General features: G+C 42.6%; 1 protein-coding gene across 2 annotated transcripts in view; it reads left to right on the top strand.

Moving 5' to 3' along the window:
* Nucleotides 1-22,738, top strand: part of LOC309559343 (leucine-rich repeat and fibronectin type III domain-containing protein 1-like protein) — a 147,155-nt gene that overhangs the window by 8,264 nt on the left and 116,153 nt on the right. The window contains exon 1 of one of the 2 annotated variants that reach the window (XM_082262577.1): nucleotides 21,062-21,215. The exons of the other annotated variant lie outside the window; for it this stretch is intronic. The gene's annotated coding sequence lies outside the window, so the exon portion shown is untranslated. Of the gene's footprint in view, nucleotides 1-21,061; nucleotides 21,216-22,738 lie in introns of those variants that run through there. 2 annotated transcript variants of the gene reach the window in all.

Genomic DNA, 22,738 nt, shown 5'->3' with positions numbered 1-22,738 from the left:
GAGCGACTTGTGTCGCTCCTATTAGAACGGGTCCGCAGCTTCCCTATGGGAGGCGACCTGCGGCGACCTGTGAGGCGACCAGGTCACCTCACAGGTCGCCCTAGTGTGAACCGGCACTTAAAAGGCTGCTGACGAAAATCTTGACTAAAATGTTTTCTTTGATGAAATTATCACTGATACTGTGAAATGTTTAATGGGGCAGCTCTACATATTTCACATATAAGCTAATTTCTACGAATGCTACAACCTAAAGAAAAAGTTCCAGTTATATTATTCATAATTGTGTACACAAAAGTCCCCACACACTGTAGAGCAGATGAAATCTCAGACTTTTATATAATGTCGCTGTGATGTTGGGAAGCGTATTGTTTTATGTAAGATGTCACTGGAGGCAAAATGACAGTTGGAAATTTCCTTCTGTGTGATTACTAAACAGAAAGTCATGCCTGTGATGGGAAATGGGGTTTCTCTATTATACAGCTATCATTATACTAATATTTATACATTAATGTATTGAACCCCTTATTTATATAAACCAATTTATGAACACTTTTTCTGATACTACAAAATGATTGCACATCAATTAATTCATAGAGAATTTTTTACTCGAGATGTATCAAAACACTGATCTTTCCAATACAATGTAATCCGGTCCCAAATCTACCCTACTGCTCACTAGTGCTAAAGTAAACCACAGTCAACCAGAGGTTTAGGAACAAAGCAACCAGGCAAAATTTGGTTTGCAGGGGGTTTGGCGACCCAGTGGGAAGTCTGCAAGTATGGAAAATACTGTAGAGATGAACCTTTAGAAATTTACAGGAGCCAAATCTTGCTATTTTTTTCTGGCTTTTTTCAAGGCTAATTTGCAAACTTTTATATAAAAAGGGCATTTGTAGCTTGGCACTGCTCTGAGGGAATTTATAAAAGTACAATTTAGTAGAGAGATGAGTCTTTTATCGTGAGTTAAAAGGGCAACACTGAAAATGTACAAATCCTTTAACATGCTTGGAGGATGCCGTGAAGCTGCAGCAGCAGACAGGTTATAGGCAGTTACCTGAGGCCCCTTAGATGTGTAGCAAAAAGTCAGTGTCCAGTGTCCAGCATTATTACTCCTCCTGTGGCTACTGATCCCAGCACCACCTCTTCAGGCACTGCCAACCCACCTGACTGCAGCTGCCCCTTTAACTAGCCCTCCTGGCTAACTGCTCAACAGTCCTCCAGACTGATACTCTCTCCACAGTCCTCCCAGACTGAACACTCACCAGCCCACCCAGCTGACTCCCAGGAGATCTTCCAGATGTGCTGACCTTCTCCTGCTGTCCTCTCCTTGCTCCTGTCCCTCCAGGAAGGGTTTCCGCGGTATGTTGTGGGGATCCTTCCAGCACCTAAGCCCAGACCCGAGGTCACCCCCGAGACTACGGGGCACCCTGCGAGGGCCTCCGACAACCTCATCAGCACTCTATCTCCATCTTCCACCCAACTGCCCCTGCTGGCATGACTCAAATCTATTTATGAGGTGACCTGCCCACTTCAAGTCCCTTTTTGCTGAGGATTAGCCAGGGTCCTCATAACTATGCATGACAGCCCCACCTAGCCTCCACCTACTACATCTAGAACCTTCTCCAAGGTTCCAGAAAACAGGGGGAGGCACCAGAAGATCTGTTAGATAAGTCATCCAGCCTCCCTGAGTCACTAAACCCTGGCCCAGATTCAGCCCAGGCCTGGCTCTCAGCCAAACCAATTTACCTACACTAACAACTAAACTATGTACACTAGCACACTAACTAGAGGGTGCTACATGTCCATGCACACATAGGCATGTAGAGGCAGAAAAAAAAAACTCCACAGCCAGTGCATGCAGGAGCAGTGGACTTTTGGCAGAAAAAGTGCCTGACATGCCTAAAAGCATGTAAACAATTGTAAACAAAATTATTTAATTATAAATCTAAACTAACCAGATATTCAACCCCCCCCCCCCACCACCCACAGTAAAGAGAAGTACCCAATGTAAATAAACAAACACCCTAGTCAAAGCTCTTTACCCACTTGCCAACGATGATATGTTTGTATACATTGCAGTTTGCAAGTGGATTACCGTGGTTATGGCTAAAGCTATCAGCGATAACCCCAGTATTTTTTTAAATAAGCCGGCAACTGGCTGTCTCATGAAAGCGGCCTGAGGGGCTAATAAGGTGCTAGATCACTTTCCGAAGCAAGAGGAGGGGAAGTCCCCCCCTCCTCTCTCAATGGGTCGTGCGGCTGGCCATAGATATTTCCTGAGACCAGATCATCTTTGATTGCCTCTATGGTCATCAGAAAGTCACTTCTGGTCAGGGGTGAAAGTAAACAATTTTTTTTTTTTTTTTTTTTTTTTTAAGGCAAAAGATTCCTCTATAAAGTGGACCTGTCATCCCTTATTTCTATTACAGGGGATGTTTACATTCCTTGTAATAGGAATAAAAGTGATAAAAAATTAAAGGGACAGTGTAAAAATGTAAAATAAAATAAATAAGAAAAACATTTTTTTTTAAAGCGCCCCTATCCCTCCATGCTCATGCGCAGAAGCAAACGTATACGTACGTTGTGTAAACATGTAACGTGTAAACTGTGTTCGCACCACACATGTGATCACTCCCCATAGAGACAGAAAGGCAGTCTGCCGATGTAAACACGTCAGACCGCTGATCTGTCAGTGACGAACACAGGGATCCTGTGTTCCTACTATTTAGGAACACAGGTCTCTGTGTTCATCCACCAAGTCCATCCCCCACACAGTTAGAAAACACTCCCTAGGGACACTTTTAACTCTTTGATTGCCCCTGGTGTTAACCCATTCCCTGCCAGTGTCATTAGTACAGTAACAGTGCAAATTTTTAGCACTTATTACTGTAGTAATGTCACTGGTCCTCCCAAAAGTGTCAAAAATGTCAGTTAGGTGTCCGATCTGTCCCACTAAAAATTGCTGATCACCGCCCTTACTAGTAAAAAAAAAAATAATAATTTAAAATTACATAAATCTTTCCCCTACTTTGTAGACGCAATAACTTTTGCGGAAAGCAATAAATATACACTTATTGGTATTTTTTTTTTATCAAAAATATGTAGCAGAATACATATTGGCCTAAAATGATGAAAAGATTTGATTTTTTAATTTTTTTTATTGGGAATGTTTTATATCAGAAAGTAATAAAGTAATAAATAAATATAAATATATAAATATATATATATATATATATATATACATATTTTTTGTTTATAACCCAAAAAATAAAAATTGCACAGGTGATCAAATACCACCAAAAGAAAGCTCTATTTGTGGGAAAAAAGGACATCAATGTTATTTGGGTACAGTGCAGTGTTAATTTCGTCGACTAAAACCGACTAAAACGTTTTCGTCGACTAACACAATTCAGATGACTAAAATACGACTAAAACTAAAATGGCATTTTAGTCTTAAGACTAAAATACGACTAAAACTAAAATGGCATTTTAGTCAAAAGACTATAACTAAAACTAAATCGAAATTTGCTGCCAAAAATTAACACTGGTGCATGCTCAAAGCATAAATAATAACATATTAGATTTTTCACTCCAGGAACAGCAGTAGTATATAATGAGTTTGGAAATTGTAGAGAAATGCTTAAATAATGCATTACAAATTACAATTGAACTACACCCATTTGATTATAGATGACTAAAATGAGTTTTAGTCGACTAAAATGTAGGGCGTTTTAGTCGACTAAAATATACTGGAGTTTTAGTCGACTAAATACGACTAAAACTAAAACACTTGCAGAAGACTAAAATAGGACTAAAACTAAAATGCCATTTTAGTCCTAAGACTAAGACTAAAACTAAATTGAAATTTGCTGCCAAAATTAACACTGGTACAGTGTTGCACGAGCACGCAATTATCAGTTAAAGTAACGCATAGCCATATCCCAAATAATGGCCTGGTCATTAAGGGGGAAAAAACCTTCCGGTCCGGAAGTGGTTAAAAACAGCACCTGGGAAATTGCATGGTGCTGGCCAAATACTGCTTGTTCAATGGTTCACTGAACAGGCTGGGTTTGGCTCAAACTCACATTTGACCTGAACCTGAAGCTCATTCCAACAGAAGATAAGGAAATAAGAGTCATCTCCCATTAAACTGGATGCAAACCTTACTTGACTGACATCTAAGTTGCTAAATTGCTGTATATCATAAACAATTGCCTGTTGTTTTGTAATAAAATACTATTTTCACCTTTTTTTATCCTTTGTTTCCTCTTAATCCTGCTGGTTGGATGCAGCCTGTCTGCACTCCAGCAATGACTTTATGGCATGTTTCAGATTGGGTTTCCAAAAGTGGATCATACTTGCCTCATATTTTCTGAAATGGCCACTTATGGCCCATTCATACCAGAATGCAGTTTCCGTGTGCATTTCTTGCCCCGCACAGGAACGCATAGCCCTTGTTAGAAGCACACAGATGCCATTAATTATTGATGGCACCCCAAACACATACAGGAAACACAGAACATTTGCAGCCCTCAAACCGCAGGGAACCGGAGTACCATGTGGTTTGGTGCAATGTGATTTTTGAACGTTGCGCCTGCCGTACTTTTTGTGCATTCCGTGCCTTTTAAAGCCTATTGAAATTAATGGGCTTTAAACAAAAGAAAGTGCATGTTATGGTGTGAACTGGCCCTCATAGTCTCCATTGTCAGTCCTTGTGACAGGGTGACAATGCAGGAAAATAATAGAGAGACAGTGAGAGAGAAGAAATTGCCTGAACAAGGAGCTTTATGGCAGGTGGAATTGTAAAGTGATATTAAAGCCTCCTTTTTTTTAAAATGTAATAACAAACATGTCATACTTACCTGCTTTGTGTAATGCATTCTCACAGAGCAGCCCTGATCCTCCTCTTTTTGGGTCCCCCTGTTGGGGCTCCTGGCTCCCCCCACCCCCGGGTGAGTGCCCCCATAGAAAGCCACTTTCTATGCAGGGTACTTCCGAGGGCCTTGCTGTCTGCATCTATTGACCCTGCCCCCCACTTCCTTGTCAGAGGATTTGATTGTCAGGAGCAGGAGCCAATGGCTCCTGCTTCTATCAATCTGCCCAGTAAGGAGGGAGAGAGCTGAGGAAGCTGATGCTCTTGTGCACATTGCTGGATCAAGATTGGGCTCAGGTAAGTATAAGGGGGGCTGGGGGGGGGTCCTCTGCAACAGAAGGGGGGGGGGGGAATCCTCTGCAACAGAAGGTTTTTTTTTACTTTAATACATGGAATACATTATGGTTAAAAAAACAAAAACCTTAAGGCTTTAGAACTACTTTAACCACTTCAGCTCCGGGTCTTAACCACTTCAGCTGCGGTTTTTAGATTTTGTGCTATAAACAAAAAAAGAGCAATTTTGAAAAAAACACAATATTTTTTACTTTCTGCTATAAAACATTCCCAATAAAAAAAATTAAAAATATTTTTTTTTTTTTTTTTACCAGTTTAGGCCAATTTGTATTCTGCTACATATTTTTGGTAAAAAAAAATCCCAAAAAGCGTATATTAGTTGGTTTGCGCAAAAGTTATCGTGTTTACAAAATACGGGATAGATTTTTGGACTTTTTAGTGGGACTGCGACATTGCGGCAGACAGATCGGACACCTAACTGACATTTTTGACACTTTTTGGGGACCATTGACATTAATACAGTAATCAGTTCTAAATAATATGCACTGTTACTGTATAACTGACACCGGCAGGGAAGGGGGTAATACTGGTGGTGATCAAGGGGTTCATATAAGCCTAAATGTGCTTGCTAACTTTGGGGGGGGGGTTCTATGACAGGCACACAGAGATCAGGGTTTTAGCTTAGCTGAAACACACAATGTCACTGTGCCTGTCTGACAGAAGATCTGCCTGCTTTGTTTACATAGGCAGGCAGCTCTCCTGTCAGTTTCACTGAAGATCGCGGGAGGCCGGCGGCGATTGAGCCCGCTCCTCCCGCGGTTTGGCTTCCGCTTTGTCTAATCACAGTGGGAGCGCGCAGCAGAGACGGCGTGCATGTAATCACATAGATCTACATGATTATGCGCAGCCGAGCCGCCCTGCCGCAGTAAATCTTCGTGGGGCGGTCGGCAAGTGGTTAACTAAGCTGCAGATTTTGGGATATAGGAAAAAAACACCTTTTGAAATGACATAACACATGACTGCTTATATGAGCTTTTAGTAAATGGGTTTAAAGTGTATGTTCACTAAACATGTGCAATTCATTTCGTAACAAATCAAAAGTGTCTTCTCGTCTGTTGGAAGCCATGAGGGTGTTGGTTACTGAAATTTTGCATCTATAAGTACAGTATATTTTCAGCTTCTGTGCAGCTTTGGCGTCCACTAGATTGGACTTCAGTTGCCCACACTGAAAGACACTTGTCTGGCTCTATCCCTTATTCCATCCAGTGCATTTGATTGATGTTTTCTGATCTTTACAAGAAGTGGGACACTGCAAAGTTAACCTCGGTCAACTTGTTGATTTTAAAGTTCTTTGCAAGCACCATAAATTCCAAACATGGTCAACCCTAGCATTGTTCAGAACCACCCCTGAAGAAGAAGAATCCAATCTTCAAAACATGTTGGGTTTTGGGGTTCTGGAACATATATGGTTGTAAATCATGTTATTGAATGTTGCTTGCTGTTTTTAAACTCAACATCCTATCATTTTTGTATAATATTGTTTAATAAAATATTGAATATCAATTTTCTCACATATCTTAGTCTTTGTGCCTAAAAAGTCCCAATCCAGGGGAACTCCCCAATTTTTTGTACTTTAAAGGGATGTGGCACTTCATAGAAGAAAACTGGTCATGAGCAAATCTTTATTAATCTGAAAACAAATGACATTACATAATGAACATACCAGAACAAAATTATGTATTTTTCAAATGAAAAAGAAATTAAAATAAACTAAATTTTCCGCCATGCACAAATCTAATATTCACCCTTTGAAGAAAAGGCAGGCCTGTTGGATTCCACCCATTTCTCCACCAAATCACTGCTGGTGGCTATAGCCTCCAGCAGTGTTCCCCACACTCTCCATCAGCAGAATACAATAGCGCTGCTGGGGAGGGGGGTTCCCCTATCAACACTGACTGTGTTGGTGGGAGAATTGAGCAACTTGCTTTCCAACCCATGGTTGAAAGAAAGAAAATTGCATAATGAAGGGCCTGCCTAACACCCTACACCCTCCCCACTGTCCTGGTCCCTGCAGGGCTTCTGGGATTAATCAGAGCAATTCTGATTGGTCAGCACCAGCACAGAGCATCACTCGGATCCGTATTGGAAGTCCTATAGAAAGAAGAGGGAGAACACTGGGGATTTCAATTTCCCAAGCCGCTGTATTGGCTGCATGGACACTGACAGCTCATCAACCACGGAGGGAAAGTACAGAGGGACCAGGGGTTGGAGAGGGTGTAGGGTGTCAGGTCACTTTTTAATTTTTTTTCTGAAAGGGTGAATCAGCCCTATAAATATACCATAAAATTGCAATTTATTTCCCAGGTAACATGAAATTTCCAGTTACCATGGTAGGAGTAGTTCACTTTTAATGCTGTGATCTTTTGTTACCTTGGAAATAAAGTGTTAGCTTAAGCTCAGAGTAGTTCAGTGTCTCTATAATCTGTCTGGTTAAGAATATTATGCTTTTACCCATGGTAGCCTTTTATTGAAGCAGTGTAAAGGACAATAGCGATAAGCATACTATAGTAACTTATAGCGGCAAATCAGATTTCATGGAACTATAATACGATTGATAAAATATGTATTCTAATTGGTTCCTAGTGCTAGGTACATGCATGTTACAGGTTACTCTGTCCCCACAATGAAATAAGCATACAGTACCTATGCTGAGATGCTTTTAAATAGAGTCATTTCTTTTTTGTCTTTGATAATAATTTTTCAGCGGAGGAAGCAATTGTACAAGCTAAACCACAACCCGGGCTATTAGTACTAAATGTACAAATGACTTCCACAAGGCACAGTGTGCCTATTGCTTCACTGACATTGCTTACTTTTAATAAATAATATATATTTTTTTACAAATCTGCATTAATAAATTCCGGACATGTAAAATATACAACATTTTTCTTAAAAAGCTCCAACTTATATAATTAAAAAATCAATCATTGAGCTACAGTCTAGAGATGAGCTTTGGTTTGGTTTGAAGTGGTTTTAAACTTTTTTTTTTGTATTAAAATAACAAACATGCCTATACATACCTGCTCTGTAAGGATTTTACACAGAGCAACCCTAATCCTCTTCTTCTGGGATTCCCTGCCGGAACTCCTAGCTCCTCCCCTTCATCGGGTGCCCACACGAAAAGCCGCTTTCCGTGAGGGCACCCATGCGGGGTCGCTCCTGAGTCCGGCTGCTGTGTCCATTGACACAGGCAGCAGGACTCGGCCCCACCCCCGAATCCTGTGTCATAGGATTTGATTGACAGCAGTCATAGCCAATGGCTCCGGCTGCTATCAATTGGTCCAGTGAGGAGAGAGACAGCGGCTGGAGCTGCTGCACTCATGCACATCGCTGGAATTGAATCGGGCTCAGGTAAAAAAAAAAAAAAAAAGAGGAGGTATGAGGTTTTTCACCTTAAGACTTAAGGCTTTAAGCCCCGTACACACACACAGATTGTTGGCCAACCGTTTGGCCGTCTTTTGTCCAGTGTTGTTTGTTGGTTGAAATGTGCTCTAGACTTGCACTGGACTTTTGTTGGCCAACAAAAACCAACTTCAGAAGTGATGTCATGTGATGGTTGACTTTCCGTGTGTTTTTTCTTCTCTGAGCATGCCCAGTCTTGCTCATCTGATTTTTGTCTGCCGAAAATCTGTACTGACTGAGGAACAATCGGCCGTTCTTTGTTGGCCAACAAAAATTTCATAGCATGCACACCAGATTTTTTTCGGCCAAAAATTCGCAGTTGGTTGTCGGAAGCATCATACTAACAAGCCTACAATCGGCAGATCGGACGTTGGCCGACAATTTACGGCCAACAATCTGTGCGTGTGTACAGGGCTTTACAACCACTTTAAACCTGTAAATTAGCAGTCATTGGTGGATTAATGAGCTGTGAGTGGGAGATTCCAGGCTTCGCACATGTACGAAGGGGCAGGGATGCTCATGACATCATTGGCCTAATATAACCACATGGCCATATTAGATCAATGGTACTGACCTAATATGGGCATGTGCTCATATTAGGTCAATGATGTCACAAGCATCCCTGTCCCTTTGTGTACGTCACCTGTGGGGTCAGGGCATTTTCCACCCCACAGCCCACTGATCAAGCAAAGACAGCTAACTCCCAGGTTGAGACGAACTTGTGTTCAGACAAAAACCAAGCTCATCACTAATCCAGCCTAGTGAATTAGCCAAGGCTGAGATAGGGTCATTAGTTTGATGCAAATAGGGGGAAGCATTTCCCCAGTCTCCCATCCCATAGTGTTTAGGAGCTGATTTAGGTCAGACATTTGTGAACACTGTCAAAGACTGAACAGGCACCTGGATTTACATGATCGTGTGGTCTATGAGCCAGCATTTCAGTCCAAGAAGTAGATGCTGACCTTGGATGATGCCTGGAAAATGGAGAGAAAAGCAGATGAAGGCATGGTCATGGGCAGTATTACCGGGACAGGCCCGTTCAGCAACCAGGGCAGGGATGAGGAACTGCGACCCCTCTCCTACTCCTAATGCATGCCATAGAATGGGGTGTAACACTCTTTGCCAATTCTGCCCCCTTGCTTCATCTGGCATGGTGGGTGCACTGCATTGCCAATTGGTTTCTTTCTATGAACTAGAAGGTAGTTGCAAATGTGCTGTGTTTTTCATTGTGGGTGGAGAGTGGGCACACTGGAGCACAGTGTGACAAAAGTAGCCATCACAGCAGCCTGGTGGTAATAGGTGTGCACGGCCTATTGCATTAGGGTGTGCACCTCAAGGTTCAGGCTGGGTTCACACTTATGCAAATTGGATGCGAGTTCCCCGTATCCAATTGGCATGACAGGAGATTGTGACCAGCTCTCAATGGAGTCGGTTCACACATATCTGGGGCAGCTGAAGAGCGAATTGCACAGGGGTCCTGTGCATCTTTGGTTCTGTTTCAGGTCAGAATTCAGCCAAAAATGCGGGCCTGCTTCATCCCTGAAATGGAGAACAGGAAACCCCTGCTGTCAGCTGCATCCGTTTCAAGTGTGAACCCATCCTCAAACACATATGTGTGTTTATATATACTGACAGTACCAGAAGGGCAGAGATTGATGTCAGTAGGGGAGTGGATGGCGTCATTATGTTTTTATTTGTATTATTTTATTTTTGAATTATCTTTTACAATTGTTTTTTCAGGAGCCCCATTAGGGGGCTTTTGGTGAAATATCAGGGGTCCAAACAGGGGGCATCTGCACCACATAGGGGGGTTAGGGTGTTGCACACCCTGCGCGCACGCCTTTGCTGCTGATTGCTAGCCACTGATTTGGAGCTTGTGTGTGGTGAGGTTATGTCTGCCCCCCCACCACCACTGTACCCTGGGCAGCTGCCCCTCCTACCAAACCCTTGTCCTGGTCCTGAGAGGCAGTATTGTATTATCTGCAAGAGATAATACATACCTGGAAGTGTTAACCTAGCATCCATGCATTTAATATAAAAATATATATCTGTTGTTTGGTCCAGTTTAACTGCAATCAAAATGTCTTCCTCCAACGTGTAGCTCAATATGAGCTGAAAAGAGGAAAGGAGCGCCATACAGACTGCTGCTGTGTTCAGCAAAGGAAGAATTAACTGGGGGCTCAGTTATGAACAGAGCTTCAGGGCACCAGATGGCTGACTGAACTGAATGTAGGTGGCTTTACCCAGAGGGCTCTGCAAGTACTGACTGCACATACGTAACTTTATTAAGAGGTTTCTGTAAGCAATAATTATGAGCAACAAACATTGCTCCCCCCAAGTCTTTGTGAGAGCTGAATACTTTACTATATCAACATCTACACTCAGAGATGCCAGATTGATTTGTTATTTAAAATTTTACTGAATGAAAATGAGGTACGGTGACATCAAAGGGTTATGGTTCAAAAAAGGGAATCAAATGGATATAGGAGTCAATGGCTCCAGTGCGGCTGCCCACTGCACATACAGGGTACACCTAACTGGGGGACCCAAAATTTGGAATTCAGATGAAAAAACTGAGAGCACCAACACAAGACACTATAAAACCGCCAACACGTTTTGGAGGAACAAAAATCTCTTCCTTCTTCAGGGCTCCTAGGAAAAAAAGAGGAAAAACTGATAGGACTATTGCAGTGGGCTGTGTGGATGGTGAATCTCTAATCACCCACAGAGGTAAGTGCAGCAGGGACCGCGGGTGGGACATGGGTGGGGAGAATGTAGGGTATTAGTTCACCTTTTCCTATTTTGTAAAAAATAAAACTAGCCATTTAAAGTATTAAAAGGTCCAGTGAGAGTGCCAATACTAAGAGGTGAAAGTCCAAATAGTTTTTTCCAACTTTCTCTTTAGTGCAGGTTAATTCTTCACCTTTTTATTTTTTCCTAAAAAATTTAACTAACCCTTTCATTGCTTGTGAGGGTAGGTTAGTATGTAATAGGCAAGGCAGATGACATCTCTCCATATGTTCCCCATTAACTCGTTGGGGATCCTTCAATGGTAGCTGCTGTTCAGATGTAGCTTGCATGTGGAGGACCCCCAGCATCATTCCTGGTTCTGTTGCTATATACACCCCTTATCAACCTCTCTGCCAATCCAGTCAGGGTGCCTTATGCAGGAGCCAATCAGAAAGCAGACTCGTGCTGTTCATGCGCCATATCACTGGGCAAGTTCTATACTAACTACAGCCATTGTCTCTTTGAGGGTGGTCTTCAGGTGCATGTGATGGGCTTAGCCCCACATTGGTTGCCAAGTGTAAGGGTAAGTTAATGTGTAATAGGCAGATGATATCTCCATATGTTCCCCATTACTTCGATGAGCACCAAGTGTGGGTCACACAGGAGGCCTATCCCAGCGTGGTTCTTCTGGGCTATGCCAGGCAATTAAGAGGGTCATTCAATATGAAATAGGGGTTACACCTTGCTGAAGGCATGCTCATCGATGCCAGGACCAAGCAAGGACCACCGTCATGTGAAAGTCAAACACTAAGGCAGTCTCCTAATTCAGAGATGAGTCACTTCGGTGCAGTATTATATGTGGCGTTCCTTTAAAGATTGTGTACTGTATTCTACACACTTAAACAGGTGCTTGTGTTGCATTAGGAGAGACATGCAGGTGCCCATCCCACCAGTCAGTGTACCTGTGTTACCTCACTCCCAGGAACAGAATGGGATCCTGCCAAGAACATAGTTCAGACTTTATACATGCTCACTTAACTCTTGTTCCACTGTACCTAGTGATCAGGCCATAACTCTCAGTAACACTAATCCACTTAGTTGCAGTTTAACTCTTTGTTGTTATAATGTTGTGAGAAGAACCTTTAGTGTGCTGTTGTAGACTCAGACCCTTGTATGAGCGCTAGGACCCCACATGCACCCCTTAAGTAACTTCAGCCCAGGCTTTGAGTGGTTAAACAAATTTTACTGATAGTTCACTAAGGCAAACCTAACATAGCAAAATGTGCATTCCAAAACTAACTCTAATACTGGCTGCCCCAGTATACCTGCACAAGTAAAGTCCTTATTAGTATAGTCCATAGCTGGCACAACTCGACTAGAGAAGTTCATGGCTTGGAAGTATTCCGAAGGCCGTTGCTTAGTAGCCTAACTACAAGTCTCAGGATGTCCTGTAAGGTTCCTGTTCTGAGCCCTCTGACCCGTGCTCTCTCGCTCGCCCTTGAGACCCAAACCCCTGCCTTGTATTTATCACAGGACAGGAGGCTGGACCACAACCTCAACCTGCGTAGTCACACTAGTTTGGCTACAATGAACACAATAGGCAACCTGTGTTCCATTGAGCCGAATGAGAGCATATGATTACATAGAGGAGACGTGGGGGAGCATAAGGAAAGACCTCGGAGGAGACATAAAGACAGTTATCCTAACTAAAGGCGAGATGCCCCTGTTGCAAGAGGTCAGTCATCTGGTGAGTGTAACACCTGGCGGTGAACACGAGAGGATCCGGGGCTCACTGCATGCTGGGATATCAATTGGACTGTGGTAGCACCTATACATATAGTTTCACTGAAGTCACCATAAAGATCAGCAAGCTCACGGGAAGATTCTTCATAAGAGATTTTTAAAGGACAGTGCACATGTTTTGAAGGACACTTATATTATTATTAACATAGAGGGGTTATTAGTGTGATGTATTCACACTGAGAATTGAGCCCATTGAGGATAACTTGTTCATGGTTTTAGCACTTTAACAATAAAAGCAAGAATGTGGGACTTTAAATGAGGTTACCTGGACAAAGGAATTTATTGAAAAGATACATAACATATAAAAATATTTAGTTGGCATAATACACACAGAGATATAGCACAAATTGATGCAATTGAATACAAATAAGTTACAATATTTGTCGGATCACATACGGATCAGTCTAACATAAATGAGTACAATAAGACCTCATAATCTCTGTGTGCTCACAGTCTAAAATGTGTCATAATGCATAAAGACGTATAAAAATATCTATATCTGAGTAATCGTAGGCTCGACGCGTTTCATGGACCTCCGTCCATTCATCAGGAGCTTGGATATGTGTCTATAAAGTAAGAATAAGGATTGTATTAGTGTACTGTATTGGTTGGATGAAATGAAGGGTGTATATAAGAAAGGACACTACCTGAAGTAGTATCCCGATTCGTGAGCAATCCAGTCCAGGAATAAGGGACCACAGGAGATCCGGGAGACGCCTGACCCGGGGCTGAGGCACGGAATGAAACCGGCAGGGGGACAACAGGGAGGGAGAGGACCGTAAACAGAGCGGCTTGGAAAGCTCCAGGTGTATTGCTTAGACATTTGATGGTAAGGCACATTGTGAATCAACAGGCAGGGTCTGTAAGATGTATAAAATTTCAATGATTATACTATAAGAAAAAATATGCTGAGAGAATCATCTCAGGAACAAAATTTGTCAAAAATGTTACTTGCGTATACTAAATTGAATAGACCCAAAAAGTAGTGCCAATAAAAAGCCACCAAGGAGATAACAAATTGGTATAAAGATAAACAGGGTAAGCTGGTGAAGCCCATAAGGAAACCAAAATGTGAGGGGAAGTGCCCAAAGGAGGTTGACTATGTTGTACAAGGTGTGCTACTATATGAGCATGAGTCAGGGTGATAAATGATCCAGCCGTGAAAAGACACATTGACAGACAGAAGAGGGGGAAGTGCCAACCAGATGGTGAAAAACTGTAAAAGAAAACACGGTGCACTAATAAAGACCAAAGTGACCAAAATGTGCTTAGTAAGGACCATGTGACAAAATAGTGGGTAAATAGAGCAGTGTGAAGGAAAAAGAAGAAAAAGAGAAAAATATACCCAAGGCTTACATCGAATAAAATATGTCTATGGGAATGAGGGTTGGTCATGCCATGCGTCCACAAATGCCGGAGTGATGCCACGCCAAAAATATTATTATTTACATAGAGGGGTTATTAGTGTGATGTATTCACACTGAGAATTGAGCACATCGAGGATAACTTGTTCATGGTTTTAGCACTTGCACTTTTTTGCGGTGATTGCGCTGATGTTAATTTGCACAGTTATTGTATGTGGTATACTTAATTTATTCATTTAATTGTTTATTCCTGCTTAGGAGGCACACACAGCACTAATATATTCATGTTGAGCAGCGCCACAACCCAATTTTACATATCATTTCACAATAGGCAACCTGCCTACAGGCCACTGAGGCAGTCTCATTGGACAATTAATTGAAAGAAAATAGGTTATATATACTATATATAATCAGGAAAAGTCAGTTGCTAGAAACAAATGTGAAAACTGTATCAGAGAGGGGGACAGGAAGGGCTTTTCTGGTGTATACTAGAAATCTACTTTTAAAAATTTGGAATGGTTCACTTTGACTAGTTCCCACCAAATTCAAGATCTAGAATCTCAAGTATTTCAGAGTAATGAATCTAAAACACAATTATTCCTCATTCAGGAATAGTGTTTGATATAAATCAGGAATCATAAATCATTGTACAGGGAGGTCAATGTAATTATCATTGGTTTGATCTTGTGCCATAAATAAGGCCCCTTGTTTGTCGGAAACATGACCTTAGATATATTGAGGAGTAAAGGAACCCTAATGCTAACTGTAACAGAACCACAACCCACACTGTACTTGTGGACTTCCGTCAGTATATGGCTTCTTCCCAGTCGTGAACATAGATATCAGATTTTCCAGCAGCCCCCATACAAAGCTAGCCGACAACTTAGCTTGTATTGGAATCTTCTCCTTTATTGAACAGTTTCACACTCAATTTATACACACATGAGCACATCCCCCCCCCGATCAGATTATCACACACAGGTCAGGGGTTGCCTAATTACATTATCATATGCAAATGAAATTGTATACAGAAATAGAAATAACCAGAACTAATTATCTAGCCATCTGGACATAATATGTGAGTTCATTAACATTTAACAATGGAACAGACAGGCTTAACAGAATAGACGTCTCACCTCAATACACAAACAATAGGGAGAGCCTCTCTCTGACATTGCAGTTCAATACACATTATAATAAGTAAACATAGAACCCATTTGAAGCAATCCAAACCATTAAGTATCTGTCTTTCACTCCCAGTAACTAACCACAAACATAACTCTAACCCTAACCATTTTGCTTATCAACAAGGCCACAAGATCACCATTTTAGTGCTGACCACCTATAGATGTTAGCTATGGAGACACCATATGTGGTCAGTAAATACACTGTGGGCTGGAGCAGTCCTAAAGCTCCTATGCAAATACAGACTTTATGAAAGTTGGTATTTGCATAATTATAGGCACTAGCTCCGCACATGTCAGCCTCAGGGCCTGCTGATAGGTCATGCAGACATTGCATTGTGAGATAGTAACAGCATGTATACCTGTGGAAATGTGGTGGATGTGACGGTGGCGGGTATCAGATCCCTGCCCCTCTCACTAACTCGTGACCAAGGACCAGCCAATCTCACACCCTGCCGTCACTTGCGTAACAATGCCACTCTCAGCTGCACCCTGCACATAGATTTTCCAGCTTGCGGGACCACAATCTAGATGCCAGCAGGCTGAGAGTGATTGTCACCGGGCTAATTAAGCAATTAACCCTTTCACTGCCACCACCGCTACGTTATGAGCCCAGCGGACGCTCGTAATTTTAGAAATACCAATTATGACTTTAGAATTATCATCTGTAACACGTGCTGTCACCACAGACAGGAATCTTCAGAATATTTATTCTATACAGTAGCACTCTTCAAGAGACAGGTTCATTGTTAGTTTGCATTAAGAGCTTAGGGACAAGATTAACACTTTTCAGAATAAAGTTTAATAATAAAATATTTACAGAAAAAGGTGTTTCAAGGAAATAGCGACATAATTCAGCAATTAGAAAAATAAGGTAGAATTGGTAAAATGAGAATACTTGCATTCAATGTCCTGAGTATTATCAGAGTTCAGAAGCTGAGCCAGTGTGATCGGTTCTCAAACTTGATAGATGTTCCTTCTTGATGTTACCATGAGAACTCCCAACCCCGTTTGCTTCTCTCTTTTTCTCTGAGACCGCAGGGGGTGTCTCAGATGTCCTTGACCAATAAACACAGTGGCCATGGGCTACCCTAAAAACAACAATAGAGGAGCGCTAAAAAAACCTCCAGCACATGAAGGGTAAAACGGTTGGAAAGGGTGGGAGGGGGAAGGGGGGGAAAGGGAAGGGAAAATGTTTACGACAATACCAAGGAACCTCCCGTATAGACAGACTTATAACATAATTCATATCTTCCAATATCTACCAGTTGCCTTCTTGAAACTGATAGATTATTGTGCAGCATTGAATTTTATACCCATAGATACCAAACACAGGCTATCTCAAAGTAACCTCTGACCCGTAAGGCATCTGACAGCTAGCTTGTCTCCCATAGGAGCTAACGTGGTCATGTATGATCTTGTTCCGTTCAGTATTTTATTTTGCATTTAACTATACACTTTCTAGAGACATATCTTGTTTGTGTTTAAAGTTATGAATTTGTGTGTGAATGTGTTCAATTAACAGAGCTCTTGAGTAGCTCTGCTTTACGACCCATTAGCCATTATCCTTCTTTGCCCAGTTATGGCTTTACGACCGGCCTGAGTATCTGAACAGATATCCGTCCAGACATCTGTTCAGGTAACGGCTTGTTTGAAGTCGAAACTCTCTGCATTCCAGGAATTAATTGAGGTAGGGAGAGGGGGGAGAAAAATCACTGAGTACACATTTTGCTTGCTAGACTGTGTTACTGAACAACATGGTTGCCGTAACAAAATGGTTGCTTGCGACAGCTTTTAGGATATCCAGTGCAGGATATCATTACAGTGGACTCTGAAGGGAAGGCTCCAATCAATGCTTCAGTAACATAGCCTAAAAAGTGGCTTGCTGAAAGCCAACCGATTGCAGTGAACAATTTTTTTCTTCTCAAATTTTTAGTGGTCCTTTGGCCAGTGCCAGGACAAGGTCATCCAGAGCCAAGGGCAAACATGCCAAATTGTGACCCCCCCCCCCCAGATGTATGAGCAATATGTGTCAGCAAACCCCCTCCCCTCCTAAAAATAAATAAATTGAGCACTGATCTGCATGCTTATTCCCTAAGCATAAATCCCCTTCCCAGCACAAATCCCCCCCAGCTCAAGTCCTCTCATTCCCCATATGCCCCCAGAATAAATCCCCCCCCAAAAAAAATTCCCCCCTGCTAGTACAATTCCTCTACCCTTCAAATTTCCTCTCTGTACACAATCCCCACCCCCCCACTCCAAATCCCCCCCCGGCACAAATTCTCCCCAATCACCCATCCTAGCACAAATCCCCCCAAATTTCCCCTCCTACAATGCATACCTGCAATCATCCCTACTAGCAAAAATCCACTCCCCCTACCATATTACCTTTTCTAGCACAAACCCCCCCAAATCCCCCCCCCCCCCCCATCGAACACAAATCCCTTCCCCCCAACCTCCTTGTAGTGCCCCCCACCTCACATGATACCACAGTGCCCAGGGCAGCCGCTGCTCCTGCCCACCCCTTGTCCCAGCCCTGCCTATTGCACAGTGGTCAGTAGTTAATGCAGTTAACAGTAGAACAATTAGCTTTCAGCATTTCTTGTTCCCAAAGTAACTTCACCTTGACTATTGCCTAAACCCTGTTAAAGCAGCGATAAAGTTGTATCATTTTTATCTCATGCAATAATTTTGTGTCATAATCCAGATTTAAATGGAATTATTATCTGTTCCTTTTTTCTGAGGCCACACAGTAGGGCTTATGGGCCATATGGCGGTAACTGCTGACTGCAGGATATGGGGCCAGTTTGTGCAGCAAATGCTGTTTTGGGAGAATGTTTGTTGTCTGATCAATGAGGCAGGGAAAAGAGCAATGATTATGTTCAATTTGCAGTAACTAATAACAACTGATCAAATTTCTGTCTATTAAAGACAGGTCAGCAAAAAGATAAAGTCTGATTGGCTGCTGAAGGATTACTGTGCTTTGCGCATTGATGTTTGCCCTATATAATAAGTCCATCGTCGCAGCGCACCGACATGATAATTCTGGTAGAGTAATCCTATGGGAAATTACAAAGGACAGGCTTGAACTGCCTTTAAATCAATTTAGTGTATTGACTACAATGAATCCCTGTGTGAAGTAAATAGGCTGACGCAGCACAGCGAGTATAACACATCGTGGTCAGGGATTAGTGATGATTCCTGCCCATCATGTAGGGCTCCATGTAATAAAAAAGAAGAGGGCTGTGACAGCCAATCAATTATTTGCACATTAATCATTGTTTTTTTTTTTGTTTTTTTTTGAAAGGTAGGATAAATATACAGCATATTTATATATATATATATAAGCAAACCTGTCACCAGCAATTCAGAAAAAATAACAAAATAGTGTGCATTAACCACTTTACCACCGGAGGATTTTGCTGTCTTACGTCTGGGCCACTTTTTGCGATTCGGCACTGTGCGACTTTAACTGACAATTGCGCGGTCATGCAATGCCATACCCAAACAAAATTTATGTCCTTTTTTTTCCCACAAACAGAGCTTTCTTTTGGTGGTATTTGATCACCTGTGCGATTTTTATTTTTTGCGCTATAAACAAAAAAAGAGCGACAATTTTGAAAAAATAACAATATTTTTCACATTTTTTTATATGAAATTCCCCCCCCCCCCCCCCCCAAAAATGTAAAAATCAATATTTTTTATCATTTTAGGCCAATTTGTTTTCTGCTACATATTTTTGGTAAAAAAAAATCGCAATAAGCGTATTTTGATTGGTTTGCGCAAAAGTTATTCCGTTTACTAACTAAGGGAAAGATTTCTGTCATTTTTGGTGTTTTTTTTTTTTTTTAACAAGTAATGGCGGCGATCTGAGATTTTTTTCGCGGGACTGCGACATTGCGGCGGACAGATCGGACCCTTGACTGACATTTTTGACACTTTTGGGGGTACCAGAGACATTACTACAGTAACCAGTGCTATACATACGCACTGTTACTGTAAAAATGACACTGGCAGGGAAGGGGTTCATTTTTATTGGTGATCAAGGGGTTAATGTATGCCTGGTACTTACTGACGTGTGTGGGGGGAGGTGACTGAGTGACACAGGGACAGATCGCAGGTTCAGCTATGCTGAACCCTGCAATATGACCCTGCCTGTCACTTAGGAGATCCGCCCGCTTTGTTTACACAAGCGGGCGGATCTCCAGACTCGATTCCCCGACGATTGGGGAAGAGCGGTGGTGATCACCGCCGCTCCTCTCCTGGCCCAACTCCCGCTGTAACTGAATACAGTGGGAGCGAGCCTCCAGTGGCGCGCGCGCCGCCGAGATAGGGGAATGTCTGGCGACGTAGGTCTACGTCGTCAGACGTTATCGAGACACTTTGCTGCAGTAGAGCTCCAGTGAGCAGCGGTAAAGTGGTTGATTAGAAGCTGCATTAAGTCAGATAGAGCTCACTTCATTTCCTGGAAAAGGACATCTAGCATCATCCAAACCTTTCTTCCCTAGTTTTGTCCTTGGCCCACCCATTTCATTTATTGGATTTCAGTTCTGTCAATCATGGAGGGCTTAGCATTACAGGTGTGTTACCTAGGGCAGTCCATACGCGAATGCTGCCTGCCTAGGAATGCCCTCTCTCCCAGACTGACATCCACCCTTCAAGGCATTTTGATATTCGTATATCTCCTTCCAAGAGTCAGCCCATTGCTTGCTGGGTTAGGGTTCTTGAAGACTACTGAGGCTGGATGCTGTGATGTTTTTAGGAAGCTATTTACAGGACCCCCCTGGTACCTTCCATCAGCCATGATCTGTCTGCATTGTATAGTGTAGCACAGAGTCCCAGTGATGACATCAATGGGGCTAAAATAAGATAAGTAATGAAAACGGAATAGGTGCATATTATTGAAGGGGTAAAGAAGGAACCATGGGAAGTAAAACTTAAGCAGATTATACATCAGCTTTAACTTACCTGGTCTGCAGTCACTGTATGACGTGAATTAAATAGGCAGAACAAGAAGAGTTTTATAGCTATACCATTAAAATACTGAAAACCAAGGACTGTTCCAGGGACAAAGCCAGACACTGTCCCTGTAAATCGGTAACAAAACGTGTTTTGCGCTGTTTGTTTTCCCTTAAACACAGATATTAGATGACATTTAGTCGGCATCTCTTGCCTGGCTGCAGAAAAGCATTGTGCTGCCTGACAGAGTAGAACAGAACACCATTATCTGGAATAGAGATCCAGCACAATCTGTTCTCTTCTCCAGAAGATACATTGAATTCCATCCCTCTCGCTTACATTCGCTCTTCGTCCCATTCTATTTATACTCGGGGAATATTTTTCTTGGAACAAACATTTCATTTAGAGCTTCACTGTGATACATAGAGGCGCTAAGACTTCCACTTATCACAGTTTTTTGGCTCTCCGCTTCCACCCAGTTTGCTCACCTTCGGCAGCATGAACACGTTTTCTGCGGGGCCCATTTTATCTTTATGGAAGGATAGGGTGAGAAAAAAAACAATTATTTCACATGCCAGGCAAGTGGTCTTTGTGGAGTAAACACAAGTAGGTCTACCAGGATCCGTTATAGGTTAGTGTTGGCAATGGTCTGGCAGTGCGTTAAAGAGAAACTGTTGAATTTGTTTTGAAAGTACCGATGCCGGAGCCGTCATTCTAAGCCATAAAGCCCATTTACACGATAGGAAAATCGGAAATAAAATTTTGTTAGATGAACGATCTGCCAATTTTTGGATTGTAATGCCGAGTACACACACGTCGATAGTTGGCCGTGAATTTTCAGCCAACGACCGATCTGCCAATTTTCGGCTTGTTAGTATGATGCTTTCGACAACCGACTCCGACTTTTCGGCCGAATAAAATCTGGTGTGCAGGCTATAAAATTTTTGTTGGCCGTCAACACAACGGCTGATTTTTCGTTAGTCAGTACAGATTTCAGCAGACAAAAATCTGATGAGCAAGACTGGGCATGCTCAGAGAAGAAAAAACACACGGAAAGTAAACCAGCACATGACATCACTTCTGAAGTAGAATTTTGTCGTGCGGGAAAATTCGTGTGCAGTCTAGGCACATTCCAACCAACAAAACACAACTCTGGACAAAAGTCGGCCGATCGGTCGGCCGATAATCGTTGCGTGTGTACGAGGCTTTAGTATGGTGCTTTTGACAGCTGATTACAAATTTTCGTACGACAAAAAGTGAAAGTGCAAGCTATGAAATTTTTATCGTATGTGAACACAATGATCTAATTTTCGTTTAATTAGTACAGTTTTCGTCCGAAAAAAAATCGTAAGAGCAAGACTACGCATGCTTGGAAACGAAAGAATACATACAAAACAATTCAACAAATTAAATCACTTCTGAAGTTGAATTCTGTCGTACGAGAATTTTCGTATGAAAGTAACCTCTTCCCTTTTGATATAAGACTAGCATGCAACAAAAAACGGAACAGAGGCGGCTGGTGCTCCATGGGTCGGAGGGCGGGGGGCGGTGTCAAATGGACCTGACCAGGGACCACACCAGCTCCAGTCTGCACACCATACCCCCCCCCCCCCCGGTCTCGCAGGTTCACTCACCCTGTGCTGCCCCTGGACTGACATGTGGAGGCAACGGCTTCCCCCTCAGTCTCCTCCATGTCCCCCTTCGTTGGTCGGGCTTCCCCTGTGTCTCCTCCCTCCTCCTTCTTCGCCAATAGGATGGCTTCTTTCGGCCAATTGGGAAACAAGTCTTAGGACCCACTTCCTGATTGGCCAGGAGGAGAATCCGTGTGACAATAGCGAATATTCTTTCACTATTGTCCCACAACTGGGTGGACTCAGGGCGCAGTGCTCTGTGCCCCGAGCCCACCCTTTTTTGAAGCCTATTAGAGCCTCTGGCTCTAATCACATGCTTCAAAAAAAAAATCCCCCATTGGAATCCATGCATCTGGCACCCTGCATGTAGATTAGGGGGCCGGATGCATGGATGGGGGGGGGCGGCACACCTGCGCCCCTAATGGACGGGCCGCCACT

Source organism: Pelophylax lessonae (genome assembly GCF_965119305.1).
Source record: "Pelophylax lessonae genome assembly, chromosome: 7".
NCBI lineage: Eukaryota > Metazoa > Chordata > Amphibia > Anura > Ranidae > Pelophylax > Pelophylax lessonae.
Note: the sequence above shows the minus strand (reverse complement) of the source record. Positions and strands in the feature narration are given on the sequence as shown.